The following is a 13,164-nucleotide window of genomic DNA, read 5'->3' as shown; positions in this document are numbered from 1 at the left end:
CTGGACCTAACGGTCAGGGGTACCTTTACCTTTTAGGCTGGATTACTGTAGTGCAATGCTTCTTTTGCACTTGATCCAAAAGCTGCAGTTAGTGAAAAATGCTGCAGCAACGTTGCTGACTGGAGTGAGAACCTGTCTGCATAGAACAGCTATGCTCAGAGATCTGTGCTGGTTGCCCATTTCCTACCAGGCCAAGTTCAATGTGGTAATTATTACTATATAAAGTCATTAACAGCTTGGGACCAGTTTGTGAGATGGCATAACCCCAAATATGCCTACTCAAATGCTTCGATCTACAGAACTGGCATTGTTACAGGTGCCACATAATACTCATTCTTTAGTTGTAAGAAACTGATCTTTTATTGTGGCTACATTTACACTTTAGAAGTCATTGCCTATTGATATCAGGCAGGCTCCTTCACTATTTTTTATATCACCTGCTTAAAACATTTTAGTTTGGTAAGCCTATCTAGACATGTAGATGTCTACCAGCTCCACATGCTGCGCCAGCTGAGACCCTACCTGCCTGCGCACTGCCGTGCCAGAGGTACATGCCCCGGTTATTTCCCACTTGGACTGCTGCAATGGGCTCTGTGTGGGGCCACCTCTGAAGGTGACTTGGAAACTACAACTAATCCAGAATGCAGCAGCTAGAGTGGTGACTGGGAGTGGTCACCGGGACCATATAACACTGGCCAGAAGGATCTACATTGGCTCACAGTATGTTTCTGAGCACAATTCGGTGTTTAATACCCTAAATGGCTTTGTCCCTGTATACCCGAAGGAGCATCTCCACCACCATTGTTCATCCTGGACAGTGAGATCCAGCTCTAAGGGCCTTTTGGCGGTTTCCTCATTGTAAGAAATGAAGTTACACAGAACCAGTCTTCTCAATAGTGGCAGCGCCCACCCTGTGGAACGCCCTCCTGTCAGATGCCAGAGATAAACAATTATACAACCGTAGACATCTGAAGGCAGCCCTGTATCAAGACACTTAATGTGTAATGTTGTGTTGCGTTTCGGTTTTAAAATACCTGTAACTTTGTCAATAATTTTAGTATTTTATTTCACATTTACCTAGACTCCCCCCCCCATCAAATGGTATGTAAATTTTCATAAATATAATTTTCATGTAAACCACTCATCGGCCCCTTGCTAGTGCACCACTGGGGGCCTTAAAAATACAGCAGGCTTCAGTTCTAAAGTGATAGAGCTGATGCCTGCAGAAAGCGTACCTCTTGGTTTAAAAAGCACAGTAATGGTTAAAGAAATCCCAATAGATGGTTCCACAGAAAAGGCCCTCCAGTAGGCGAGTTTTTCCAGGCAACATCTATATAAAACCACTGAAGCCATCCAATTTCATGGTGGTATGCAAATGACAGCTCTACCACACATTTACTGTTGTCTCATGGAGGCAATGGAAGCTCCAAAATGCTGCTTGGGGAGTTTTGGATTATCTGAAGCTTAATCCAGGTAAAATGCAGCAGCAGTTACTTGTATCCGATGATCCTGCAGAAACTTTATGTGGAGATGGGCTAGGAAGGTTGAAGTGGGAAAATAGTTTATATGCTAATTAGGGAGAGTACTTGGTTTATTGGGGCGCAGGTGGCGCTGTGGGTTAAAGCCTCAGCGCCTAGGGCTTGCCGATCGAAAGGTCGGCGGTTCGAATCCCTGCGGCGGGGTGCGCTCCCGCTGCTCGGTCCCAGCGCCTGCCAACCTAGCAGTTCGAAAGCACCTCCGGGTGCAAGTAGATAAATAGGGACCGCTTACCAGCGGGAAGGTAAACGGCGTTTCCGTGTGTGGCTCTGGCTCGCCAGAGCAGCGATGTCACGCTGGCCACGTGACCCGGAAGTGTCTCCGGACAGCGCTGGCCCCTGGCCTCTTAAGTGAGATGGGCGCACAACCCCAGAGTCTGTCAAGACTGGCCCATACGGGCAGGGGTACCTTTACCTTTACTTGGTTTATTATTATTTTTTAGTTTTAATATAAATGTTACATGATACATTAAATCTATTGTATTATACCCTTTCCCCTCCCTTGTGGAGTTTTTTATATATGGATATTCAAGCGACCAATAAAGTAAATAAAATATGGTATTACTCCACTCACTTTAATGTATTTGCAGCAGCACAACTGAACACCTTAATCTTCAGATGCCAACTACACCTACACACCCCAAAACCATTTTAGTGCTGCAACTGCTTGAGTTCCACCAATTAAATTATTCAGGAAAGTTTCTTCAGTAATACATTAAATAACTAAAATACAGTGATTGTAAAGCTTTATTCTGAAACACGGCTTCAATCTTCATTCTCAAGAGCCACATAAGATCCCATGACATGAAAAAGAACCATTTGAGAATATCAAACTTTGCATATAGCAAAGCCACTGTACATATAATTGTTATAAACACATAACTGCAAGCAAGGTTTTCATTTATTATTATTAATCTGATATTCCTTAATGGAGACACACATGCACGCTGCAACTTCATTCAGGTAGATTCCAGATAACCTTGTCTGATGCATTTACTTCTTATCACTGAAAAATTAAACACAATTAAAAAAACGATTAATGCAGCTCATTACATCTATTGTACTCTAGGTCAATTTAAGACCAGTAGAAATACATTTAAGCAACATACTTATTCCCAGTCTTTACTATTTAATGTTTCAGGTCTTATTACTGTGAATCCTGGTGGCGCTCAACTGTTGTTTTCAATATAATTCAGTTGGAGCTTCATTCGTATCAGAATCCACTTCAAACATTTATATGGTTTTTATTGGTTGCTACTTTTGATTCTCAAGTGCTTTGCAAATCAACACGTGCAAATGTTTTCTTACCTGTTTTTGCAATAGGTACTGTAAAAAGGAATTGAGTCTTCCGCCTACAGGGTAGGCTCTCCGTCCCATCCCTATTCAGAAAGCAATGATGAAACTTTTAAATAACTTTTATAGTCAACAGAGAAATATTAATTATAAATCTGGAACATTTTTGTCTTAAGAGTCCTGTTTTATGACACATGTCTATACACTGAGCTCAGAGGTTAAATGGTAGTTACAAAGATAAAAGCTTGTTTGGCCTTAGCTAACAAACTGAAGCCCAACAAATCAGACTTCATCAACCTGGGGCCCTCTGGATGTTTTGGACCACAGGAAGCATGACGCTGCTAGCTGGGGCAGATGGGAATTCTAGTCCCAAACAGTTGGAAGGCACATTAGTGAAAGCTAACATTTGAAGGTAGCCCTGTATCAGAAGCTTTTAATGCGATGTTCGGTTGTGTTTTTGTTCAATCTGTTGCAAGCTGCCCAGTCGCTGGGGTAACACAGTCAGATGGGTGGGGTACAAAAAACTCCATCCATTATTGCTCTATATTATAGAGGCTTTCTAATAACATAAAACAAGCCAGCCCACTTCCAAGATTTTTACAGGCTCACATAATCCCTGTCTGCATCAAGTGTGACACCACAATCTGGCAAATGTGAAAAGAACCAAACCATCTCCTCCTACTTTGAAGCTGTAGGTTGTTAGAGACAAAGCCAGCATGTTATTTGGTGGTTTTCATGGAGATGTCTACAGAGCAGGCATACAGAACCTGTCATCGTCCAGATATTACTGGACTACAGTTCCCTTCATTCCTAACCACTCTGTTGGGACTGGGACTGGTTGAAGTCCAATATCTGGAGGCACCCAGTCCTGGCTGTAGAGTCTTAGGCACATCAGCAAAACAATTCTGCTGGACCTTCACCAAAAGCTGGTATGGTGCAGCTACTGCTTGGAAGATGCTCAGTCCAGTAACAGCAACCTACTGGCCACACAACACTTGCCTTGGAAAAGTCCATAAGGTTTTAGAGACTTAACTTTGCACCAAGGCACTTCAAGCAGTGGCAACAAACCAGCATGTCCCCCCTGCTCATTTGAATACAACTTACCAATTCAAAACATTCCACCTGCTTAATGTACGTTAGGAATGAGGTACTGCTGCCTGGATTTCATATGCTATAACCTTTAAGTGAAAGACAGAGAAAGTAGCATCAGCGTCAACAGAATTTGATTTATTATCTACATATCAAACACTGGTTTACTGGTGGTAGTCTCAGAAGCCGGATCCATATTGGCAGTTTTTCATCAAACTGTATCAGGTTCGGGATAGGCTCATCACTGGTTGAACCAATGCAAATACATTCTCAATATTCTCAAAATTTAACTCACATACCTTTAGGATAAAGTAGCTTCAAGCCTGAAAAGGAAAAAATACTGTATTAGGGAAATGTTTTTCCTTATATTTCTCCTTCTGTTAAGAAACCCAATTTTCTTTTTATTCTGCAGAACAGTAATAACTAGAGATTTCTTACACAACAATGCAAACCAATGTTTCCTTAGTTCAAACTGCATGCCATGGTTTAAAACAAGTTTACAAGCCATGAAAACAGCAGCACAAATGCAACAGAACCATAGTTAATGGCATCAAGGGAAAGTTGCATGAATCCAGTCTGCAAATCATGGCATGCAGGGAGACAATGTTACACCTGCACGTGCTGATTTAAAAAAATAAATTATCTTCCAAAGTGGAGTTTGACACAAGAGGAGCAACTCCCACATGAACTAAGGTTACAACATCTGGGGCTTTTTAGTTTTGACTCTTCATAAAATTAGAATCCAAGGTTACCCAACAAAGCTGAATGGTGGGAGATCTCAGGACAAATATGTATTTATTCAAATAATTAACATATGAAATTCACACCCAGTGGCGTAGCGTGGGTTGTCAGCACCCGGGGCAAGGCAAGTAATTTGCGCCCCCTTACCCGTGGATTTGCGCCCCCTAACCCTAACCCCCAGATGTTGCGCCCGGTGCAGACGGCCCCCCCTGCACCCCCCACGCTACGCCACTGTTCACACACAAAAAATGTAGTGATATCTGCCAACTTGTGATGGTTTTAAAATGGAACAAATTCATGGAGGATATCATGCAGGAGGCTGCTACTGCATCCACACCCTGCTTGTGGGATTTCCATGCATATCTGGTTGGGCAATGAGAAAAGAATGCTGGACTAGGGAGACCTTCGGTCTAATCCAGCAGAACTCTTATGTTGGTTACCAGTCAAGCAACACTACAGTAACTTAAGTTACAGCAACAGAATTCTCCCTCTCCCTAGTTTCTCAATCTCTCATCCTCTTACAAAAGCTGAGGAGAGAGCAGTTTTGAGTTCCCAAACAGTAACCTTTTTTAAAAAAAATTTTATTAAATTTTCCAACATACATTTATAGTATCCAATCTAAATTTATCTCCAAACAGTAACCTTACAGTTAATGACTTTAGTCTCCAAACAGCATTTTAACATACCTAAGAAAATCCACTATTCTCCATAGAATACTTTTCTACATATGTTGGTGTTTTCATAATCTGAAAATAAAATTTTATAAAGTTCAGAAGAAGGAAAAGTAGTAATACACATTAAAAGAATTAAGTCAGGGAATACCAAAACTGTGACTCATAATTGGCAAACAAGATTCATCACAAAACTTAATTCCTTCTGCCTGAATTCTGTATTTTAATGCATGAGTACAACTCTAACAGGGTTGTAGATTCAGGTAGGTAGCTGTGTTGATCTGACACAGGCGAAATATATATAAAAGAATGTCCAGTAGCTCCTTAGAGACCAACTAAGTTTCTTCTTGGTATAAGCTTTCGTGTGCATGCACACTTCTTCAGGTTGGTGTCTAAGGTGCTACTGAACTCTAACAGGGGTCCATGGTCACTTGGAGCCACTACCACATCCAAAGCCCTGCTGCCTTGTTAGGGCATTATTTTTGCAATACTTGTTGTAGCAGCTCCAGGCAGAAACAGCTATCCCACAGCAATTTGGGTCCCTTTCCAGTATATGGGCTGACCTGCATTGGCAGAGAAAGCCCAGCAGAGGGAAATCTCCACAAATTCCAAACTCTTTCCAGTAGCATGCCTCCAGGGTTAGGACTGCTCCCTTAGAAGGCACCCCTTTAAAACCATAATCATGCATGTTCAGAAAATGAACTATGCATCTAGGATACTATGACCTGAGCTATAGTGTTGTATGTAGTTAAGAACAAAGTACAAGTCAGAATCTTCCAGCTGAAGGTTTTCATTTGCAGGATAGTGACAAGCATACACAGAAATAGATGTGTTTTAATAAGGTAACGCCACTATTATCCAAAATAGGGATTCCAAGTACACAAATGTCTAACACCTAAAGTTGGCTGCAATGTAATTAATATCTGGAATATTTTCAAAATCTTAGCTAAAGTACAGTATGCAAGTATTTTGAAGCAGAGTACTGGATACATACCACAGAGCTCATTCTGTGTCTCCGCAATAGTAACACAAATCTTAGTTCCATAGCTCCTGGAACAGAGATAAAATAAGACAGGGTTAAAATCAGGTTACACAGCTATCCAGGTTTGCAGCATACAACAAAGAGCACCTCTTGTGACAACACAATGACTGTTATGGCACAAGCTTCCATGGACTAAAGTCCACTTCATCAGATGTAGCCAAGGGAGAGGCATTGCAGGGGGTCGAACTAGATAACCCTCGTGGTCCCTTCTGATTCTATGATTTACTGAAATCTTAATCAGCAGGTAAACCTAGTTATTAAGACAGTAGATTAGTAGGTCAAGATTTTATGAAATTAGTCTGATTATGTTAGAACTTTGGTGTATGTTAAAATAGGCACGCCTTTTACTTGGGGATCCAAGCAACCAAGGCAATTCCAGTCCTATTTCAGTCACGTTCATTTCATTTGGGAGAAATCCTAGCAAGTACTTAAGGCCGCTAAGAATTACAATCATATACTGCTCCTGAGAGCTGGATTTATTTACGATGGGCTCGTCCGGTCTCTTGACTTCCTCCCTCGTGCTTTTTTATGAAGTTATCAGCCGCGGGGTGGAGACGATATCCCCAGAGGGCGGCGGCGAGTACCTCTCTTCCTCCCTCGTGGTTTTCCTCCCTGTAGCTACGCGCTTCCCCACTTTAATTTGTTCCAAATTTGCAGGTGGGGGGGGGGGAGAGACACGTGGGAGAGCGATTTGGGGCGGGAAAAAACGTGGGATTAAAAAAAATATGCTCAATCCTTTTAGCCATGCAATAAGACAGGGGTCTCCCCCCCCCCACTTTACCACATCATTAAAAATATCCTCTTAATTCAAGCCTCCACGTGCTAGGGAGCCTGCCAATCCCAGCCTACAAAACCCCATTATGAAATTCCTGCACGCGCAGCGCCCCCACGTCGCCTTCATTCGTTGCACCCCAAAAGCTACCGAGGCAGGGGGTGCGCTAACGCCGAGGGAAAGCTCGCGAAAATAATTTTTTAAAGCGCCGTTTTTGCAGCGAGAGCGCGAGCGACGAAGCGCACCCTGCCCACAAAATGGCGGCCCTTTCCGTTTAACGGCTACTCTCGTAACCAACGCTCACCTGCTTCTTCGAGGTCCAGGCGAAAGAGCGAACGGGCGCCCTCCCGGTGCTTTATATAGGAATCCTCGGAGCAGAACGAGGCTAGCTACGCCCACCCGTCTCTCATTGGATGCAGGAGAGTGACGAGCGGGGAGAGCGCGCGGGAGTGGGGAGGTGAAAGGCAGGCCTTTCGAGTGGACTTTTTTCTTTTTTCATTCCTCTTGTGCAGAAGGAGAGAGGCGTGGCTTGTTTCAAGCCGAGGCTGTCAAGGGTCTCCCTCCATGGCGCTGTGAACGATTCTCTGTTTCTTTATGATCCGATCCCACTTCCCTTCGCCTTCATCCGTAGCCACCTCGTGGTGGAGGGGCCGTAGCACCAAATAAGACATTAAAAAAAAAAGGAGCCAGGCTTTTTCTAAACTGCCACCCCGCACAAGGCAGGATTTGTTTATTTTTGCTTATTTTGAGAAATGAATGAATGAAGGTCCGAGAGAGGCGTTCCTCCTCTTGCTGCCTTTAGGTCCTCTGAAATCTCCAGGCTGACTCAGAGGAACTGCATACGCTACTACTCGGGAGCAAGTTTCCTGTCGCTTTTTGCAGTTACTTGGCAAATTAAACACAAGCCGTCACACTTAGGCGCACCAATACAAAGACAGCCGTCCACTTTGCGCGGGGAAGATCCAGACAAAAGGAGTCTGTTTTCATAGTACCCGCGGAGGGGTTTATACGCCTCCATCATCTTGCCTCCCCTGTCCCCCGACCACTGTTTCACTCTGTGTCTCAGACCTGGGTGGAGAAGCTCCGAATAACAGCCGATCCGCTTCCCCTACGCAGAAGAGACAAGTCCTGCCCAGATGCAGGCTTCCTCATGATCGTGTGGAATCTGTACACGTTTCTGTTGGCGCTTCCACTAGTGATCTATACAGGATCGGACTTCATTTCAACCAACAACATCCTTCCTCTTTCCCCTCCCTCTCCCTCTTCCCCCGACAGCATACTAGAGTTAATATGGATTTCAAGGCATGCTTTTAGAACTTGTATGCTTAGCTTTAAACTCCATAAAATTTGCCGATTGCTGGGATGCTATTTATTAAAGCCTGCGTCAATTAAAATATGTTCTGATACAAGTATGCTTTCCCCCTTGTTATACAATTATTTTAAAAATTGCATTTAACTATTTACTATTTAAACAGCTTATACACCACTTTAGTATAATCATCTCTGAAGTGGCGTACAAGAAATACATCGCAGAAAAAGTTAACATTGATTACATCAGACTTCAGTTAAAAATACCTGCTGGGATAAAAAAAAAGTATTCAGTAGGTGCTGGGTGCTCAACAGGGAGGGGGTCCTGTCTGATGATCTCAACTGACAAGATGTAAGTGTGGTTGAATCAAATGGGAACAGTGACCACAGTGCTATCAAATTCAACATATATGTAAGTGGACAATTGCTAAGGAAATCCAGAACATGATAAATAGCAAGATGAAAGTTGAAAAAATCTTTTTTAATAATTCCAGTAGCACCTTTAAGATCAACTAAATATAAGCTTTCAAAGTATGAGCTTTCCTGTGTAATACACACTTCGTCAGATACTCTGAAGCAGACATACCGTTGATGACTGTTATGGCAGTTGGTTCCACAGGGAAGGGCAAAGGATTTTTAAAGGGATAGATGACCAAAATTAGCTTTAGTATGTATACTGGGACATGAATCCAATATATTCAGACCAGGTCTCTCCATAGTTTTTAGTTTGGTAATGAAATCCAGAACAGTTATATTTGACTTCAAAATAATAATAATAATAATAATAATAATAATAATTTATTTGTACCCCGCCCATCTGGCTGGGCTTCCCCAGCCACTCTGGGCGACTTCCCAAAAAATATTAAAATCCTCTAATACATCAAACATTAAAAACTTCCCTAAAAGAGGAGACTTCCTCAAAATGAGGGATTTAGTAAAAAGAAAGTTGAAAGGGGAAAAGTCAAAGATCAAATATTTCCAGAATACCTAGGGTTTTATAGAAAACCACAATAATAGAAATTCAGCTGCAATGCCTACTGCAAATTGGGAAAGGCACCACAAGAGGATGCCAGTATACCTATTGAGCAAAGTCAGGGAAGCTATTGGAGGCAAGAAGGCTTGGTTCAGAAAATGGAAGACCTGCCCAAATGAGGAGAACAAAAGGGGAAACAAACTTTGGTAAAATAAATGCAGGCAATAAAGGATTTTTAAAAACTCAACTTGGAATATTGCTAGAGCCATTAAGACCCACATTTAAAAAAAATATTCAATACATTAAAAGCAGGAACTGGCTAGGAAGGTGATTGGACTTTGAGGTAGCAAAGGGCTCAGTATACTGAAAAGGAAAAGGAAATTGTAAAGAAGCTCAATGAATCCCATCAAAATCCCATCAAAAGGTCCCAAACTAAATTAAAACAACAACAGTCTACCAACCTAAGAAAAGCAGGATTACTAGTAAAGGAAACAGTAACACAGTATATGCGGCATAGTACATACATAGGAACTGGTTGTCATGGTCAGCTGAGAAGAGGTTATGGCTCAGATGACAAGGAGAAGAAAAGGAATGCAATACTGTACCATTATAATAATACAATACTGTATCTGAACTGATCAGTGTGAGCTTCTAATTGTGTACTGTATTGCATTCCTCTCTCTAAAAAATTTTCAAACACAAGAGGGCACTCTAGTATTTATGGGAAATATTTACAAAAGGCGCTAAACAGGAAGGGTTATTCTGCACTGGCAAATAATTGGGTCAGGCCCCTGAACAGGAGATGGCAGTCCACTTTTTCTTGATGGATCACCCTCTGGCACACAGGTGTTGGTGTCCAGGATGATTCAGAAATTTGAAGAAGCCAGGAGTGTTGCCTTCCTCCTCATCCACGCAGCAAGCAAGTTCCCTGAAGTAACCCATGCCAGCCTCAAAGCACTGTTGCAAACTCCGACCCTCTTTGAACCATTTCCCAACACAGAGAACACTCAGGGGATGATGAAGAAGGGTGGTGGTGTTGAGGTGGCACCAAACTGAGAGGAATTACAGTGTTATGGAGCGTCCTTGACCTCCACCTCCTCACCGCTGTTACCTGCTGCCCATCTGCTTACCTCTGCCTCAGCCCAATTAACCTCACTTCCCAGAACAAGAGGTCAAGGCGTATAGAGGTCGCCGTTCCGCCTTGCCCTCATGGCTTGTTTAGTTGAAGCCTTCCAAAGATCAGTAATGAGCTTCTTATTTGGATGTGAGCCTCAGTAGGTGCCCACTGACCTCTGGTGCTGGACCTGAACAGCACTGTAGATGTGGATTCAGACCCGCATAATAATAATAATAATAATAATAATAATAATAATAATAATAATAATAATTTATTTATACCCCGCCCATCTGGCTGAGTTTCCCCAGCCACTCTGGGTGGCTCCCAATCAAATGTTAAAAACAGTACAGCATTAAATATTAAAAACTTCCCTGAACAGGGCTGCCTTCAGATGTCTTTTAAAGATAGGATAGCTGCTTATTTCCTTGACATCTGATGAGAGGGTGTTCCACAGGGTGAGCGCCACTACCGAGAAGGCCCTCTGTCTGGTTCCCTGTAACCTCACTTCTCGCAATGAGGGAACCGCCAGAAGGCCCTCGGTGCTGGATCTCAGTGTCCGGGCTGAACGATGGAGGTGGAGATGCTCCTTCAGGTGTACAGGACCGAGGCAGTTTAGGGCTTTAAAGGTCAGCACCAACACTTTGAATTGTGCTCGGAAACGTACTGGGAGCCAATGTAGATCTCTCAGGACCGGTGTTATGTGGTCCTGGCGGCCAGTCCCAGTCACCAGTCTAGCTGCCACATTCTGGATTAATTGCAGTTTCCGGGTCACCTTCAAAGGTAGCCCCATCATCTCATGTCAGTCATGCCCATGGCAGCATGCATAGCTGCTATACCCAAGCTCAACTAAGGGGGACCTGTGGCCCTTTAGATGCTGTCGGACTACAACTCTGGTCATTCCTGACCACTGGCGATGCTGGCTGAGGCAGATGGGAATCTAACAACATCTGAAGGCTACAGGTTCGCTATCCCTGCCTAGCTATATAACCGAGGCTTGCTTCACATAGAACAAAGAAATACAGAAGTATACAGTCTAAAAAGATATTACTAGGGAGGCATGTGTGTGTGTTTAGAATGGGTTACTATGTTTGTGCCTAGTTTCATATCATAACTCAAAGTGCACTATTTTATATTCCCTGAAAGTTAATATAATAAATGTTGTGAATTACATCCACATAGCTGAAGCTATTAGTAAGATAAACAGAAAAACTTCCATTACCAGATGATACCCAAAGTTTATCTTTCCTTCCTTCCTTCACACACTGGATATGTTAACCAAACTCTGACAGTCTCCGATTGCTATTAAACTCCCCCAGCCATAAAAGGAATGAAATAATAATTGGAGCCTTGTCAAAGGCTCTTTGTGCAAAGGCTTCTGTGTAAACAACTTGAGACTGCACAGCACAAAGCTACACTGTCAGTGATCATCATAGGTGCAAGAGCTATTACTGCAGTTATTACCAAGCAGACTGAAGCAGTGATTATTATATTTTACAATGTTTATTGCCAAGGCCATTAAAAGGTATGCAATGGAGAATTCTGAAATTTTGTATCTGAGGGGAAATGTTCAGTGTACAATGGCTCATCTGGGACAAGGTATGAAAAATAAAAATAAGTTACTACACATTGAGATAAAGCAGATGTGATCAGATTCCAGTTCAGCTCTGGTCTCTGTGTAATGCCATACAGAAATTGTGTGTCTTCCATGTGTCTTCCACCGTTTCTCCAGCCACAATAACCCTGCAAGGTAAGAGATAAAATGAATCTAATCAAGCTTGTGGTGTTTTGAGTTGTGGTTCACAATTTAAAATAGTATGGTCCACAAACTAAAGTGTTGGACTTGGACCTGGGAGACTAGGGTTCAAATCCCCACTTGCCCTTAAGCTCCCTGGGTGACCTTGGCTAGTCACTGCCTCTTAATCTAACCTTCTTCCCAGGATTCTTGTTAGGATTAAATGTGAAGGAGAACCGTTTCCACCACCTTGATCTACAGGGAGAAGAAGGTGGAATACAAATGTAGTAAATAAATAAATAAATTGTGAGGTGCTACACAAATACAGAGCTGCCCAGAGTTGGACATTAGGAGGATCACCTTGCTGTCCTGAAGACATTGATCAAATTTTATGGATCCCACATAGCAAACTTTGCACATATTACAAGTACAGTACACCACTCTTCAGGACATACTTTCAGAATTCATTTAATGTATCTTCAGGTGAGTATTACAAAAGAAGAATATTGACTAGTATGAAAATGGAACAGGAAATCATCAGATCATAATGTGCAGAATTTCAGTGCTCTTACTCTGAGGGAATATGTTTAGAATCAGAGGAAATGTCTCTTAATTTCAAAGTATTCATCATGGCTTTACTAGTTTGGACAGCAATATACACTTATGACCGGTAGGGGGCAATTAAACACAAGGTATTTACCGTAGTTACTCCGTTTAAGCCAAATACAGTAGATTTCTGGAACCTGTTCTATTTCTTTTGCTATTCCTGTGTGAGAAAGAGTATTAAAATTAATCTGAAGTTTTTGATTGAATTCGTCTCAACTGGCAAACCTATTCTAGGACACTCTAGTTAAAAGATGATGACTGAATATGTTGAAATAAGTTGTGTTC

At 42.3% G+C, this 13,164-nt stretch overlaps 1 long non-coding RNA gene across 1 annotated transcript; it reads right to left on the bottom strand.

The window, feature by feature from the left end:
• Nucleotides 1-2,264: 2,264 nt before the first annotated feature.
• On the bottom strand, nt 2,265-6,387 carry LOC307212941. Its single transcript, XR_013837265.1, has 6 exons — nt 6,324-6,387; nt 5,345-5,404; nt 4,217-4,240; nt 3,933-4,006; nt 2,844-2,914; nt 2,265-2,541 (listed from the first exon to the last, which is right to left on the bottom strand). It is a non-coding gene; the product is annotated as an uncharacterized lncRNA (long non-coding RNA).
• Nucleotides 6,388-13,164: the final 6,777 nt, after the last annotated feature.

Source organism: Podarcis cretensis, assembly GCF_951804945.1.
Source record: "Podarcis cretensis genome assembly, chromosome: 3".
NCBI lineage: Eukaryota > Metazoa > Chordata > Lepidosauria > Squamata > Lacertidae > Podarcis > Podarcis cretensis.
This window is presented reverse-complemented; position numbering and strand designations above follow the sequence as displayed.